Here is a 12,418-nt window from a genome sequence, read left to right on the forward strand (position 1 = left end):
GCTGAAAAGAGGGAACAGCTAAAATTCCTTTTCTGGGGTTTCTCTCCAGGCTCACAAGGGGCAGAGCCAGGCAGGGGTAATGCTGGGCTAAGGGCTGAGGCTCCCGGGGACCCGGGAGCTCTGCCCCTACTCATCAACACTGATGGGGCAGTGCAATTCCCCCACACCCATTCCAGGCCTGTCGGTAGAACCAAGAAAGTGCTGTTTCCCTTCCTGGCTGCCCTTGGAGGGCCCCTCAGAACGGAGGGACACAGCCTATATAACACGGCTGTTCTGATTCTGGTGACTGTGGATGGACTTCAGGGGTCCACGAACCGCCTGAAACATGAGTGTCGTTTTGCGGGTTGATCTAGATCCTTAGTCCAGCAAAAGGCATCTCATCGCATCAGATTCTCAGAGGGGACCTTCCTTGATAAAACGTGGGAACTCTGACCCTCCAGGGCTGGCCCCAGAAAGAACACTCCGGATCCCAGGCCACCCCACGCTAGGATCTCGGATCTGTTGCCACCTGCTTCCAGTGATCCCGTTCGGCTTTTGAGGTCTCTCCCTGGATCTGATTGGCACCACGTTCTGGCCTTAGGGATCCTTTTTCTGTGAGGCAGTTAATTTGTATTAAAGAACCCTCCATTGATTTCCCATAGTGCAGATGAAACGCCCCTCCTCCCCCGACCAGGGGGTGCTTTCCCAATCCTCATGACCCAGCCACACACCAAACGTTCCAATTTAATTCTTCTAGGATGGAACACCTTGGATGCTTTTAAATGGGCAGCCAGGACAGATCACCTTTGAGCTTGGACAAGGGCAGGACACACAGATGTGAATGAAGGAGACTAGTTTTTACCCCTCCGCTGCTTTTGATCACTGGTTGAAAGCACTTGGAAATGTTCTCTAGTGAAGGTTTTAAAACCAGTTTCCAGCTCAGAACGGAAGGATTCAATGCAGTGGGAACGTCAAGGGGACGGGAAATTGTTAGCATGCAGGCATTTTTCATCTTAAATGATACATGCGTACACACGTATGCATGCATATGTTTGTGTACACACATGTGCACGCATAACATACGAGGGCACGTGTGTGTGTGTGTGTGTGTGTGGACACAAGGTAAAGCGTACTCATGTTCCACTTTGGGTCCCTTCTGGTCCTGGCTCCCTGTACTCACACAACCTTAGAAGGGCCACCCCAGAACACGATACGCCGAGTACAGTCCCTGCTTGCGTTTCCGTCTAGGAGGATGCACTGCTTCCACACCGGGAACGGTCCCTTCCGGGAAGACCGGCTTTTGCTTCTCAAAATAGTAGCAGCCGCCATTCCTTTTGTCTGGTGTGTTCCAGGCACCCTTCTAAAGGCTTTCCGGGGGTTCGTTTGGTCAGTCTTTCAAACAATCTCAGCGGGAGTGATAGGATCCCCATTTTGCAGATGTGAAAACAGAGGCCCAGGGGGCTTCAAGACTATTCACAAGTGAGGGCCGAGCTGGGATTCAGACTCAAGTCTTCCCAGCCCCGTGCCCTGGAGCCCCCTGGGGGGCGAGGGGTTCCTGTAGGGGGAAGCACGGTGCCTGCGTGCGGACAGCGGGGAGGCCAGCCCGCACAGCCGGAGCCTGACGTGTCCTTCCCCTCTCGCAGGCTTCATCCCCCCTCCCCTCATCTTCGGGGCCGGCATCGACTCCACCTGCCTGTTCTGGAGCACGTTCTGCGGGGAGCAAGGCGCCTGTGTCCTGTACGACAACGTGGCCTACAGATACCTGTACGTCAGCATCGCCATCGTGCTGAAGTCGTCCGCCTTCGTCCTCTACACGACCACGTGGCAGTGCCTGCGGAAAAACTATAAACGCTACATCAAAAACCACGAGGGCGGGCTGAGCACCAGTGAGTTCTTTGCCTCTACTCTGACCCTAGACAATCTGGGGAGGGACCCTGTGCCCGCAAGCCAGACCCATAGGACAAAATTTATCTATAACCTTGAAGATCATGAGTGGTGTGAAAACATGGAGTCCGTTTTATAGTGATGGAAGGAGGTTGAACTCTGTATTAGTAATCCAAGGGTCATTTTTCCTAGGAAAAAAAAAAAAAGTTAAAAAAAAAAACCAACTCCGTACAGAGACACACACACACACATACACACACACATATACACACAACACGACCTTTGTCCTCTTAAAATCAGAGCCAGACAGAATTCAGAATAAGGAGAGCGTGGGATCGTGTGTCTGACGTCCAACCTGCTGGGGCCCAGAGTCTACTCTTTGAAGGCACCTCATGCTTTTTCGGGATGCCGACAGCTGCAAGCAACAAGCACTGCCAATTTCAGGGAACAGTGGTGGCCAGCTTGGAGAATGGACGTTTCTGGAGATACATAATACACGTACAAAACAAATTTTTTTTTTAAAGTCTACTAAACATCACAAGTTGACAACATGGCCAGGATAAGCACTAGGGACACACACCCCCGTGCCACCTGCCCCTCCTCGTGAGTGTGGGGAGCGGGCAAGGCGGAGGAGTGGGCGCCCCCTCCTCTAACTCTCGCAATATGGGTCACGGTGTAGACGACTCACCCAGTCTGCCTGTGGTTCAAGGCCCCAGAGTTCTCTCAGCGATGCTAATGGGTGATCCGTGCTGGAGTCTCTAATTGGCACCTCTCACCAGCTCCATGTTCATGTTCAAGACTGAGGGCCCGAGGGGGGGAGCCAGGCGTGGGGGGCCAGCACCTCATCTCCCCCCACCGCAGCACCCCCCAGCCCCGCAGAGTGACCTCAGGAAGCAGTGGGCCTCGCCTGGCTATGACTGACTTTGCTCAGAGCCGGTGAAACCCATACAGTCCAAGTCATTTGCTTACATTTGCCAAACATTTTGCCATTTTTAAAGAAAAAAAGAAAATGCAATGCATATGAATTTCAAACTGTTGTATGTATAATCCTCTAATACTATTTTTAACCACTTCTAAAATCCGTGTTAACCCTTCAATCACTAACACAGTTCTCTAGGCTGAGTTTATGATGCTGGTTGGTTTTTCCTTTCCTCCTTTTTTTATGCACCAAAAATATAATGTGATTCAAGGGATGCAATTAATCTATTGTAATTTTTTTTATCGTTTTATCCTCATTTGGATATTCTGCAAAAACAAGAATATACCATGTGCTACGAGAAGGAAAAAAAAATGCTTGAGAAAGAGTGTCTATGCAGCCTGCCTTTAAAAGAATCACATTTGAGACAACAGGGAATAATGTGATGAATTGCAAATTCGCCTTCTGGCTTTATTCCCCGTGATTCAGTGATCACTGTCACGGGAAGCCCTTTTATATTCATGTTTCACATTCCGAGAGGCGTTCTTCTCAGCTCGTGGAGGAGACACGCTTAGATGTGGGCTGTGTGGATGGGTGCGGTGCTTCTGGGGATAGGCAAGAGAAGGGATGGTCCCCTAGCACGAGCTGTCAAGCCATTTGTGGGGTCTGTGTTGGTAAATAGACCCACGGGGTCGTGGAAGGCACCGCATGACCAATGCAATAAAAGGTCACTGTTTTTAGGGTCGGTCTTGAACGGAGAGACCTTGGTCTGTGTTCTGGGCGTGGCTAACTCTCCAGCAGCTAGCAGGCAAACCTCATCGTTCGGGAGGGGAATCGTGGGAAAAGCTCTTGGGAGTCCGCGGTATCAGCCTCCTAAGGCCATTCCCGTAAGAGGACAGAGCTTAATGGGAGAGCCCGCACGCGCACACACGTGGCCCAGTAAATGTTCCTTTTGTGTTTCCTCGGTGACCTTGGTCCAGGCCACTCGTGGCCCTGAGAAAGATCTCAAAGGTTGTTGGTTGGTTGGCTTTTTTGCCCGAGACCCAGATGTGCAGTTCCCCCGGAGGGCAGCCAAAGAATCAGGAAGGAAAGAAGAACGGCCGTTGGGCCCAATTTCTCACACACGCTGTAAAAGGGGCCGTTCGTGCGACAGTCGGAAACTAGAGAAAGCCCCACCGAGCAAGGACGACTCAAAGAGAAGCTTGTGTCGTGGTGCGGGGCTGCCGCACCGTGATCAGCTGCCTGGGGCAGGAGGCTTCCAAAACCACCCTTCTGTGTGTTTACTTCTAGTCCGTCCCTGTCCGTGAACATGGGGACACTCATCAGTATGTTAACTAGTAAGAGGAGGGATTGTTCTCCAACCAATGCATAAAATATGTATGCTCTGTCATTCCTAAGGCTTTGAAACTGTTCTGTACAGGTCTGGGGTGAGTTTTGTTTTGAAATGTGTTGCTCATAGGTCACTGCCTTCTGCGTAGCTCTCCAAACTCCGTTCACACACGCTGAGCCCCGCTGACCTCGTGTTTTCATGGGGCCGTTGGCTTTAAAAAGAAAGTTTCTTTTGAAAACGGTTTGCATTTTGGATTTTTTTTTTCCCCCTTGAGATTTTAGGATGAAGGAGATGTTGAGATGAAAAAGGAAAACACCTCCAGGGCTCAGTTTTGTCAGCAACGAGATCTGAACTTAAAGTCCCCCATTGCAAGATGGCCGTAAAGCACGACGTGTCACCTTTTAGAGTTTTATCGTTTCTCCTCCTGCAGAACAGGAAGCCTAGCCTGGTGTTAGGTTTTTCCTTTTGTGCTACAGAGAACCATTGTACGTACAGTGTTAGTTCTAGCCTCTCGGTCATATGTTTGGTTTTCAGAGGTATTTTGAATGAAAAGATTTCCTGGCAAGAGCTCCATTGGACTTAGAGAAAACAAAAACGTAAGGATAGAATAAACCTAGAAGGTGAACACCAAGCTTCTCTCTCTTTCCTGCTCCAAACTCCTCTGCCATCATAGTCAAACATGCCCAGAGATGGTTGAAAAAGCCTCCCTTAGCTGCAACTTATGACAGAGGTTTTTAACTCTTACATGTAGACCAAGAAGCGTTTTTGACCTATATTATTCCTGCACATGAAGTCAACACATTTCATGAAAGTAGATGTTTCTCTGGGACATCTGGGTGTTCGGAGGCCACTGTCGGGGACGACCAGCAGCCTGGCCTGCTCCTTCACACTTCCACGGAGGAAGGCTGGGAAGCGTCAAGGCACACTGGGGCCATCGCCACTCCAGAAGGCCACAGCATGTGGGCTTTACCTCCCAGCTAATGAAGGAGCAAGAGAGGCCTCCTCTCCCAGTCCCCCTGTAAGGAGTTTGCTGGTAGTACTTAGCAACCAAAATAATAAGGGGAAGCCAAGAGCTTCCAAGGAATCCTTTGACAGGCTTGTTAATGTCTTCCAAACAGGAAGGAGTGTGCCTCTCCATAAAAATCACTTCTTTCTCAACCACCTTACAGTACAATAGCTTCCTCTAGAGATGATTTTTTTTATTAATTAGGCCTATACATTTTAAAGTGGTGTCTCTACATTTAAATACCTGATTTAATCCCCTTCCCTGTCTTCAGGGATGACCTAGAGTTTCCCCTCACTCAGGCATGGTGAGATTTCCCATCCCTTCCCCCATGGAAAGCTGCCACTCCCAGAAGGCTGCCGCACGCAGGCTTTCCTCACGGCTAATGAAGGGGCAAGAGAGGTCCTCTGAGGGGACCTGCCGAATTGTTCCATACGGGGCTCCCGGCCAGTCCCTGGGAATGACCCCACCACCACCCCGGAGGCATTTTCTCAGGAATCAGGATCAACCTGGTCGCTAATGGATTATGTTCCACACTTCGAGAGCAGGTGGTTCCTTGAGGAACACGTGAAATGGAGAAAATAAATGGCGCGCGTGTGTGTACGTATACACACACAACACTCACAGAGAAACCCACTGAGGAAAAGTCACTGTTGGCTTCCAGGAGCCTGCGAGGCTGGTTTTCTTGCTGCCTGCTGTTCAGGCCCTCACAAGGGTGATCTCTTCTCCACCCAGTCAGGCCTGCCAGAGCCGTACTGGACTGGGCAGCATTAAAGCAATAAAGGTCGGTGTCGAGAAATCATACAGTCAAGAGCAGAGGGAGGAGGAGGACAGGGGAAACTTCTCTTACAGTCTTGGTGGAGTGCCCCTCAAGCGTTGTGTGTGTGGTTGGTGTGGTTTGATTTAGAGGAAGGGAGAAAACCAGGATTCGTTGTCTTGTGCTGTTCTTCTCTGCCCATTTTGATTGTTTCGGGAGAAAGTTCCAGACACACAGTAGGGGCTTGATTGCTGAGTTCATGCTGCTGCTCTCTCCCTCAGCCTCCTCTCGGCCATGAGCTGTGTTTTCCTTTACGTCAGAATCCAGGCCAAATACTTAAGAAGTGCCACGCTTTCCAAGAGAAGGTGCTAGTGAAAATTAAGTCCAGCCTGGAAAATCAGTGTGGAACATAAACCACCGTCCTCCGCTTCCTCCCTCTGCCCTTCCTCCTTGTTCGTTATACCATTGCTTCCAGCTCAGTCCGCGTTGCTGCATTCTGAACAGTGCGAGGACCTAACCTCTTGGAGCAACTTGCCCTAAATGATAGCCTTCAGACCCAGCCCCCTGGGGGGTTATGGCTGCTCATGAATAAACCTGTAAAACTGAAGGATCCCCAACTGGTAGAATATGCAAGAAGATATTTTTTGTTCAGATGCCTCTTATGGGGGCCTGTTGCCCATGGTAACACATGGAAACTACCTTGCCTGGCCACAGCCACCCACCCTCGCCTTCCTGTTCTCAAATTTGTAGGGGATATCAGAGTGCTTGGTCATCATGGCAGAAAGGACAGCTAAAAGGCCTAAGATGGAAAATTCCAAAAAGCAAAGATCTATACCTCAGAGGTCTGGGACTGCCCTGGACGCAGGGATTGAACTCCTCCTTCTCAGAGATCAGGCACGTGGTAGCGTGATTTCCCTTTGTAGGGTTAGTTTCATCTGGGGATGTACTGTATGAGCTTGACCATTTCTAAACGTATTTATTCATTCATTCCTTGATGAAGATTCTGGACCAGCTACAAAGATGAAAAAGACACGATCCCCTCCTCCAAGAGCTCACAGTTCCATGAGCCACACAGACCTGAACACACACAAAAGCAATAGAATAACAATATTAAGAGACCAGCTCTGACTGGGCCCAAGGAGGGCGGATTCATGGTGATGGGAAGTTCAGCCTCCTGGATTCAGGAATGAGAAAGTTTGGGGGCGGGGAGGGGGCATGGGGCATGGTCTAGAACCAAGAACCAAAGTGCAGTGGGGATCTGCCAGAAAGATGGGGCAGGAGGTCTGGTCTCCTGAGATGACTTCAGGAACAAGTGGATAGACTTTCTGTAAAAGGCTAGGTGGTAAGCATTTTGAGGCTTTGAGAAGCATACGGTGTCTGTCACAGCCACTCAACTCTGTTGTAGCGGGAGAGCAGCTCATGTATAAACAAACGCATGAGCTGTATCCCAATAAAGCTTTATTTACAAAGACAGTGGCCAAGGGCAGGAGTGTGCTGAGTTCTGAAGCAGCACTGCATGTTGGGGGGGAGGGTGGGTTTCCAGCAGCTGAGACTGCTCTAGCATGGACCAGGTCACGTGCTAGAGGGGGCCTACAGCCAGCTGTCCACCAGCCCTGACATATACTGCCCACAGGAGTCTAAGGCAGGTATCCCATTTTCCAAGAAAGAGGTAAGTAGCCCTGACTGGCAGGGTTTACAACGGAGGCAACATCATCTCTCTCTCATAGGGGACTTTGAGCTGCAGCTCCTTTCAGCTCCGATACTGCATAGCTCTGCCACAGTAATTGTCCTGTTTTCTTAGGTGGTGAAATGGGGATGGGGGAGGAAATGAAGGAATGAGTTTAAATCCAAATGGTATTTCACACCCCTTCCCACCAACACGAAACATTGGCACCGTGACGCTAATACACCAGGTGGAGTAATCGGTAAACACTAATAAAAACTAATAATAATAGTAGCTAACACTTACCAAGCACTTACTGTGAACCAGCTTCTTACACATAGGAGCTCGTTTAATCTCAACAATAGTCCTGTGAGGCAGGAACTGTTATTAGCATCAGCGTACAGGAGAGGAGGCAGGGAAGGCTTCCAGAATTGGCTCAAGGCCATGAAGCAGAGCTGGGATTCCAACCCACGTCTGTGTGGATCCAAAGCCCGTGATCTTAGGTTTACAGGTACCCCCACCTACTGAGCAAGAAGTGAGACAGCCCTCTCCACCCATAGGGACTGCCTTCTCCAGAGGACTCGGGCTTAAATGGACTGTGGGTCCTACCCACTCTCACATGCCTCTTAATATAACCAGCAGGACACCATGACAGCTGCCTTCTGGGGACTTCTTCCTGTGTTGTTCTGGGTCTTAACCACAGTGCCCAGTGATCAATTTCTATGAGGTATCCTACCAGAAGCCGACAGTAACAGGAAACAGGAGACTCCTCTGATACATTTTCTGACACATCAGAGAGACATTGCTCAGGGCTGGTCATCAGCTTCAGTGGGGACACCCTAGACACTTCCCACAGGCACCGCCATGTTCCTCAGCATCACCCCAGGATTCTGGCTCTGGCCCAGGGCCTTCAGACATACCAATGCTGGCCATTGCTTGGATAGGTCTTACTCTATGATCAGATACTAGACTTTTAGGAACAGACTTTCTAGATGTTTCTATTTTTGCATTAAACTCAGGCCAACAATTAGTAGTTGATGTTTAGCATAAAATTCTGAATATTTTTCCATAAGGCAAGGTGATTGTGTTCTTCTAGAATCAAATAGAATGATAAATTTTCTGGAGGTTTAAACATTCTGTAGGTTGACATCTTGCCATTAAATCCCCCAAAATAATGTTTTTCTTAAATTCATGCTAACTTAATAGAAGAGAGCTGTCACAGTGATAGGTTCATCAAAACTGTTCAATTTTATCATCCAAGGTCAGAAGATGAATGGGAAGTATGCAGTGTAGGAAGCTGCATTACAGAAGGAACATAAGCAAGACATAGGTTAGTCCGGCACCTCAAAAGAGGAAGGGGTTGGGGGGCTCACATGTAAGAGCCTGCTACCTACATGCCAGGAGTCCTAGGCATGGTCCCAGGCAATGCACCCAAGCAGCTTTACAGCAGGTAAAGGTAAGTCTAATTTTTCCACTTTTACAGATCAGTTAACTAGTTTACTGAAGGCTCCCAAGTTCACACAGGCCACCAGGAACCAATGCCAGGTCTGTCTGACTCCCGAACCAGTGCTCTACTGCACCACGTCATCACCAACTCAAGAGCACAGATCTGCCTCTTAGGAAGCTCCGATGCCAGCAGGGCATCTCCTCTTGGGAAAACCCCCACAGAAATCTGTATTTCATAGAGAAATGAGCCAAGAGCCAGAGGTGAGACCTCTGCAAAATTTTACCTAGGGCACAGGAATCAAAAATGAAAAAAAACCAAAAAACCTTTTTTACCTTAGTAATGAAACATCAAAGACCTTTAAACACACCCCTCCTTCCTTCTTCCACCTTAGCCACATCGGTAGAAGTGTCCTGGCCACTCCTCGTCCCCTATCTTGCTCATTCTGGACACAAGAACCAGCTCCAACTCTTGCTTCTGTCCTACCCTGCCCAGCTCCCAGTTCCCCAGGCTTCCAGCAGAACCCGACCCCCACCAAGACCACAAGAACTTGATCCTCACAGAAGTTGAGGAAGGATCCTCTGAATTGCTCTGAACACAGGGGCTGCCTCCTATCAGCCAGATCTCAGCTGCAAAATCCTGAGGAAAAGAGTGACATTTCCCCGCTGTCACCTTTTCTGTCACCGGGTCAGAGTCTAAAGAGGACAAGTAAATGAGTGGGGACTTGTAGGTCTCCACTGTGCCTATCACTGAACAGCAGAGCCGCACGTCATGCTCAGCGAGACCTACCCAGCTTGTAAATCATCCCAGGGACTAGCTGAGTTTTTAATGTCTTTTAGATGAAGCCACAACATCTCTTTTGGAAGGGTGGCATAGGCTCAAAAACCTTGCCCCAGTGAGGAGACTGTTTGACGCAGTGTGTGGTGCATCCTGTGGCTGGAAAGAAAAGTGTCCAGGATGCTGGAGGAAAAAGCATGACATAAGATACAGGTGGGTGCTCTCCGGCACTCAGCCACCCCACCAGCAGGTTTGCAGTGACACTTGGTGTCCCAGAACACAGGGCCTGTCCCTGATGACTTACAGAAGATGAGGACAAGTTAATGACTGGGATACGTCTTACTCATTCTCAGAGAAGAAACCTCTAGCAGAGTGTTGGTATAGATACCTAGAAAAATGTGCTTCTCAGAAAGACATGGCCTTCACAGAGGTCTCTGGGCTTAAAATCTGGCCCCTTGGGGTTACATGGAGCAAAACCCAGTATTTCCTTGCATGACTTCTGCTCTTGTCCATTCTACTGGAAAGCCCTGATGGTATTATATAAGCCTTAAAAAAAAAAAAAAAATAGTAGGAAAACCAGAAAAGACCGATCTCTTTTTCCTCTTGGCTCTTCTTCCCTCCTCCCTTTTTAGGCACAGAGTACCAAGACATTGAGACTGAGAAAACCTGCCCCGAGTCACATTCACCTTCAGAAGACTCCTTTGTGAGAAGCTGAGGGCCTGGCCCTCATCCTCCTCCTCCAGAGAACAGCCCGCCACTATCCACAGACCTCGCAGGCCTGACTTAGCGTGCTCTGCCCTGTCCAAGAACCCAAGGGTCCCTGTGTGGATTATCCGGCCAGCGAGTGGTCCTTTGAGGCCCCCAGCACAGGCCTGTGATGAGGACCAAGGAGGTGTCTGTGGTCAGGAGTCCTCCGAACCCTTGCAAGGCAATTTTCCTGGGTTGCTAAAGAATAATGTTGACCAGGTGTGCAAATTCCCTTTGGCCTATCCCTCCCTTGGTTCCTGTGGGGAGGTCCTGCTGACACGCTTTAGAAACCCCCCTCTCCAGAATGCTTCTCTGATGGAAGGCTCCAACAGCTCTTCCCAAAGCAGCCGAGGCTGGATTACAACGGGGTGAGGGTACGGGGGTGGTAAAAATGACCCTGTTTCACAGAAGGGATGGGGGAAAAAAAGCACATACTCAATAGATTTTGAGTGTGGTATTCTGTATTTTTGCAGCTTATATTTTCCAGACGAGCAGTTTAGAAATATGTGATGTAAAGTACACACTGTACATTTGCTGAAAATTATATTAAAAGCACTATTTTAATTCTTTCTCTGTCTCATGCTGTAATCTCTATTATCTTTCTCTCTTGTTGTTTTGGGGTAGAATGATCTCCAAAGAGTCTTCGGGGGAGTGTTCCTTGCTGTAGATGTTCTATATTTGTGGGCTTTGAGTCATTCAAAAGAGCATAGGCTTTGGAGCCAAAATAGTTCCTGGCTTCAAATCCTCAACCCAGCGTTTGATGCTGATGTGGCACTGAGCAAGCAAGCAGACTCCGCCAAGCCTCAATATTGACATCTGCTTTATACAGTTGAGATAAGACATAAATGAGGTCATGTGTGGAGGCACCACGCTCCAGCACAGAATGGTCGAGTGGTAAATGGGAATGAGTCATTGCCACCCCAGCTCTGGCTGGAGTGAGGTGCTCCACAGTCCTGACGCAGCTCTGTCCTGCGCGGTTATTGTCTGGTTTTCCTTTCTGGTTCTCCTACTGGGAGAGCAGGGAATGGCTTCCTTTCAGGACCAACCTACTAGTATTTGGTAGATGCTCAGTAGATGAGCGAGTGAATGAATAACAAACGGTCTCAGACACACCAACCTGAGGGGCTTTGACTTCTGTCCCACTCTGCAGAGGCAACAGTAGTATTTGTCTTCCTTCCTCTGAGTCCACAGACCATCCCTCCCACCGCCTCACCCCATGGATGGGGCTCCAGTTGTCTTCCTAGTCCTTGCCAGGCCTCTTTGTGATTGGCTACTTTCTCCTCCACCATCCTGAGTCTGCTGGCTGGACTCCTACCACATACGGGTAGGTTGGTCAGGTTGATGTCAGCCACTGACTTGCATCAGAGATTCATGACATTACTCGCCAGAATGGAGCTCCAGAAACCGGTGCTTGCATTGTCTTCTGGGCAAGAGACAGGATGGCCCCATTCCCCATATGGGGCTAGCCTGGTCACTGACCCACTTTTTTCAAATGCCCTTCCAGCCTGGGTCTTGCCCTAGACAGCTTCATCCTTTGTAGGTGAGCTCACCCGAAATCAAATCTTGTCGAGCTAGTATTACTGGGAGACTTTACTCACCTCAGCCTTATGTTGTCTTTTCACGAAGGAGTCAATGGACTCAAAAAAGAGTATGCTTGGGCGAGTTACCTTCTCTGAGGCCTGATTACCCAGCACACTGGCACCTCAAGGACTCTTTTAGCCTGGTCCCTCTATTTATGGGATTGTTTATTGTTTGCAAGGCAACATGATTTATTCTCTCTGGCGTAAAGATCCCAAGAAAATGCAATTTTAACATTCTCCTTCCCGATGCAGAAAGATGCTGAAGCAGCTGAAAAATTGGTTACTGGCTCCTCCCGGGAGCAGGGCTTCATTTGCACTGGAAATTCAGCGGGAGGCAG

The 12,418-nt window shown here is 49.2% G+C and overlaps 1 long non-coding RNA gene across 1 annotated transcript; it reads left to right on the forward strand.

Annotated features, from left to right (window-relative positions):
* The first annotated feature begins 1,493 nt into the window (after positions 1-1,493).
* LOC309858428 lies at positions 1,494-11,069 on the forward strand. Its single transcript, XR_014308183.1, has 2 exons — positions 1,494-1,865; positions 10,386-11,069. It is a non-coding gene; the product is annotated as an uncharacterized lncRNA (long non-coding RNA).
* The last annotated feature ends 1,349 nt before the right edge of the window (positions 11,070-12,418 follow it).

The sequence above is a fragment of the Mustela nivalis genome, assembly GCF_964662115.1.
Source record: "Mustela nivalis genome assembly, contig: HAP1_SCAFFOLD_2399, whole genome shotgun sequence".
Lineage (NCBI taxonomy): Eukaryota > Metazoa > Chordata > Mammalia > Carnivora > Mustelidae > Mustela > Mustela nivalis.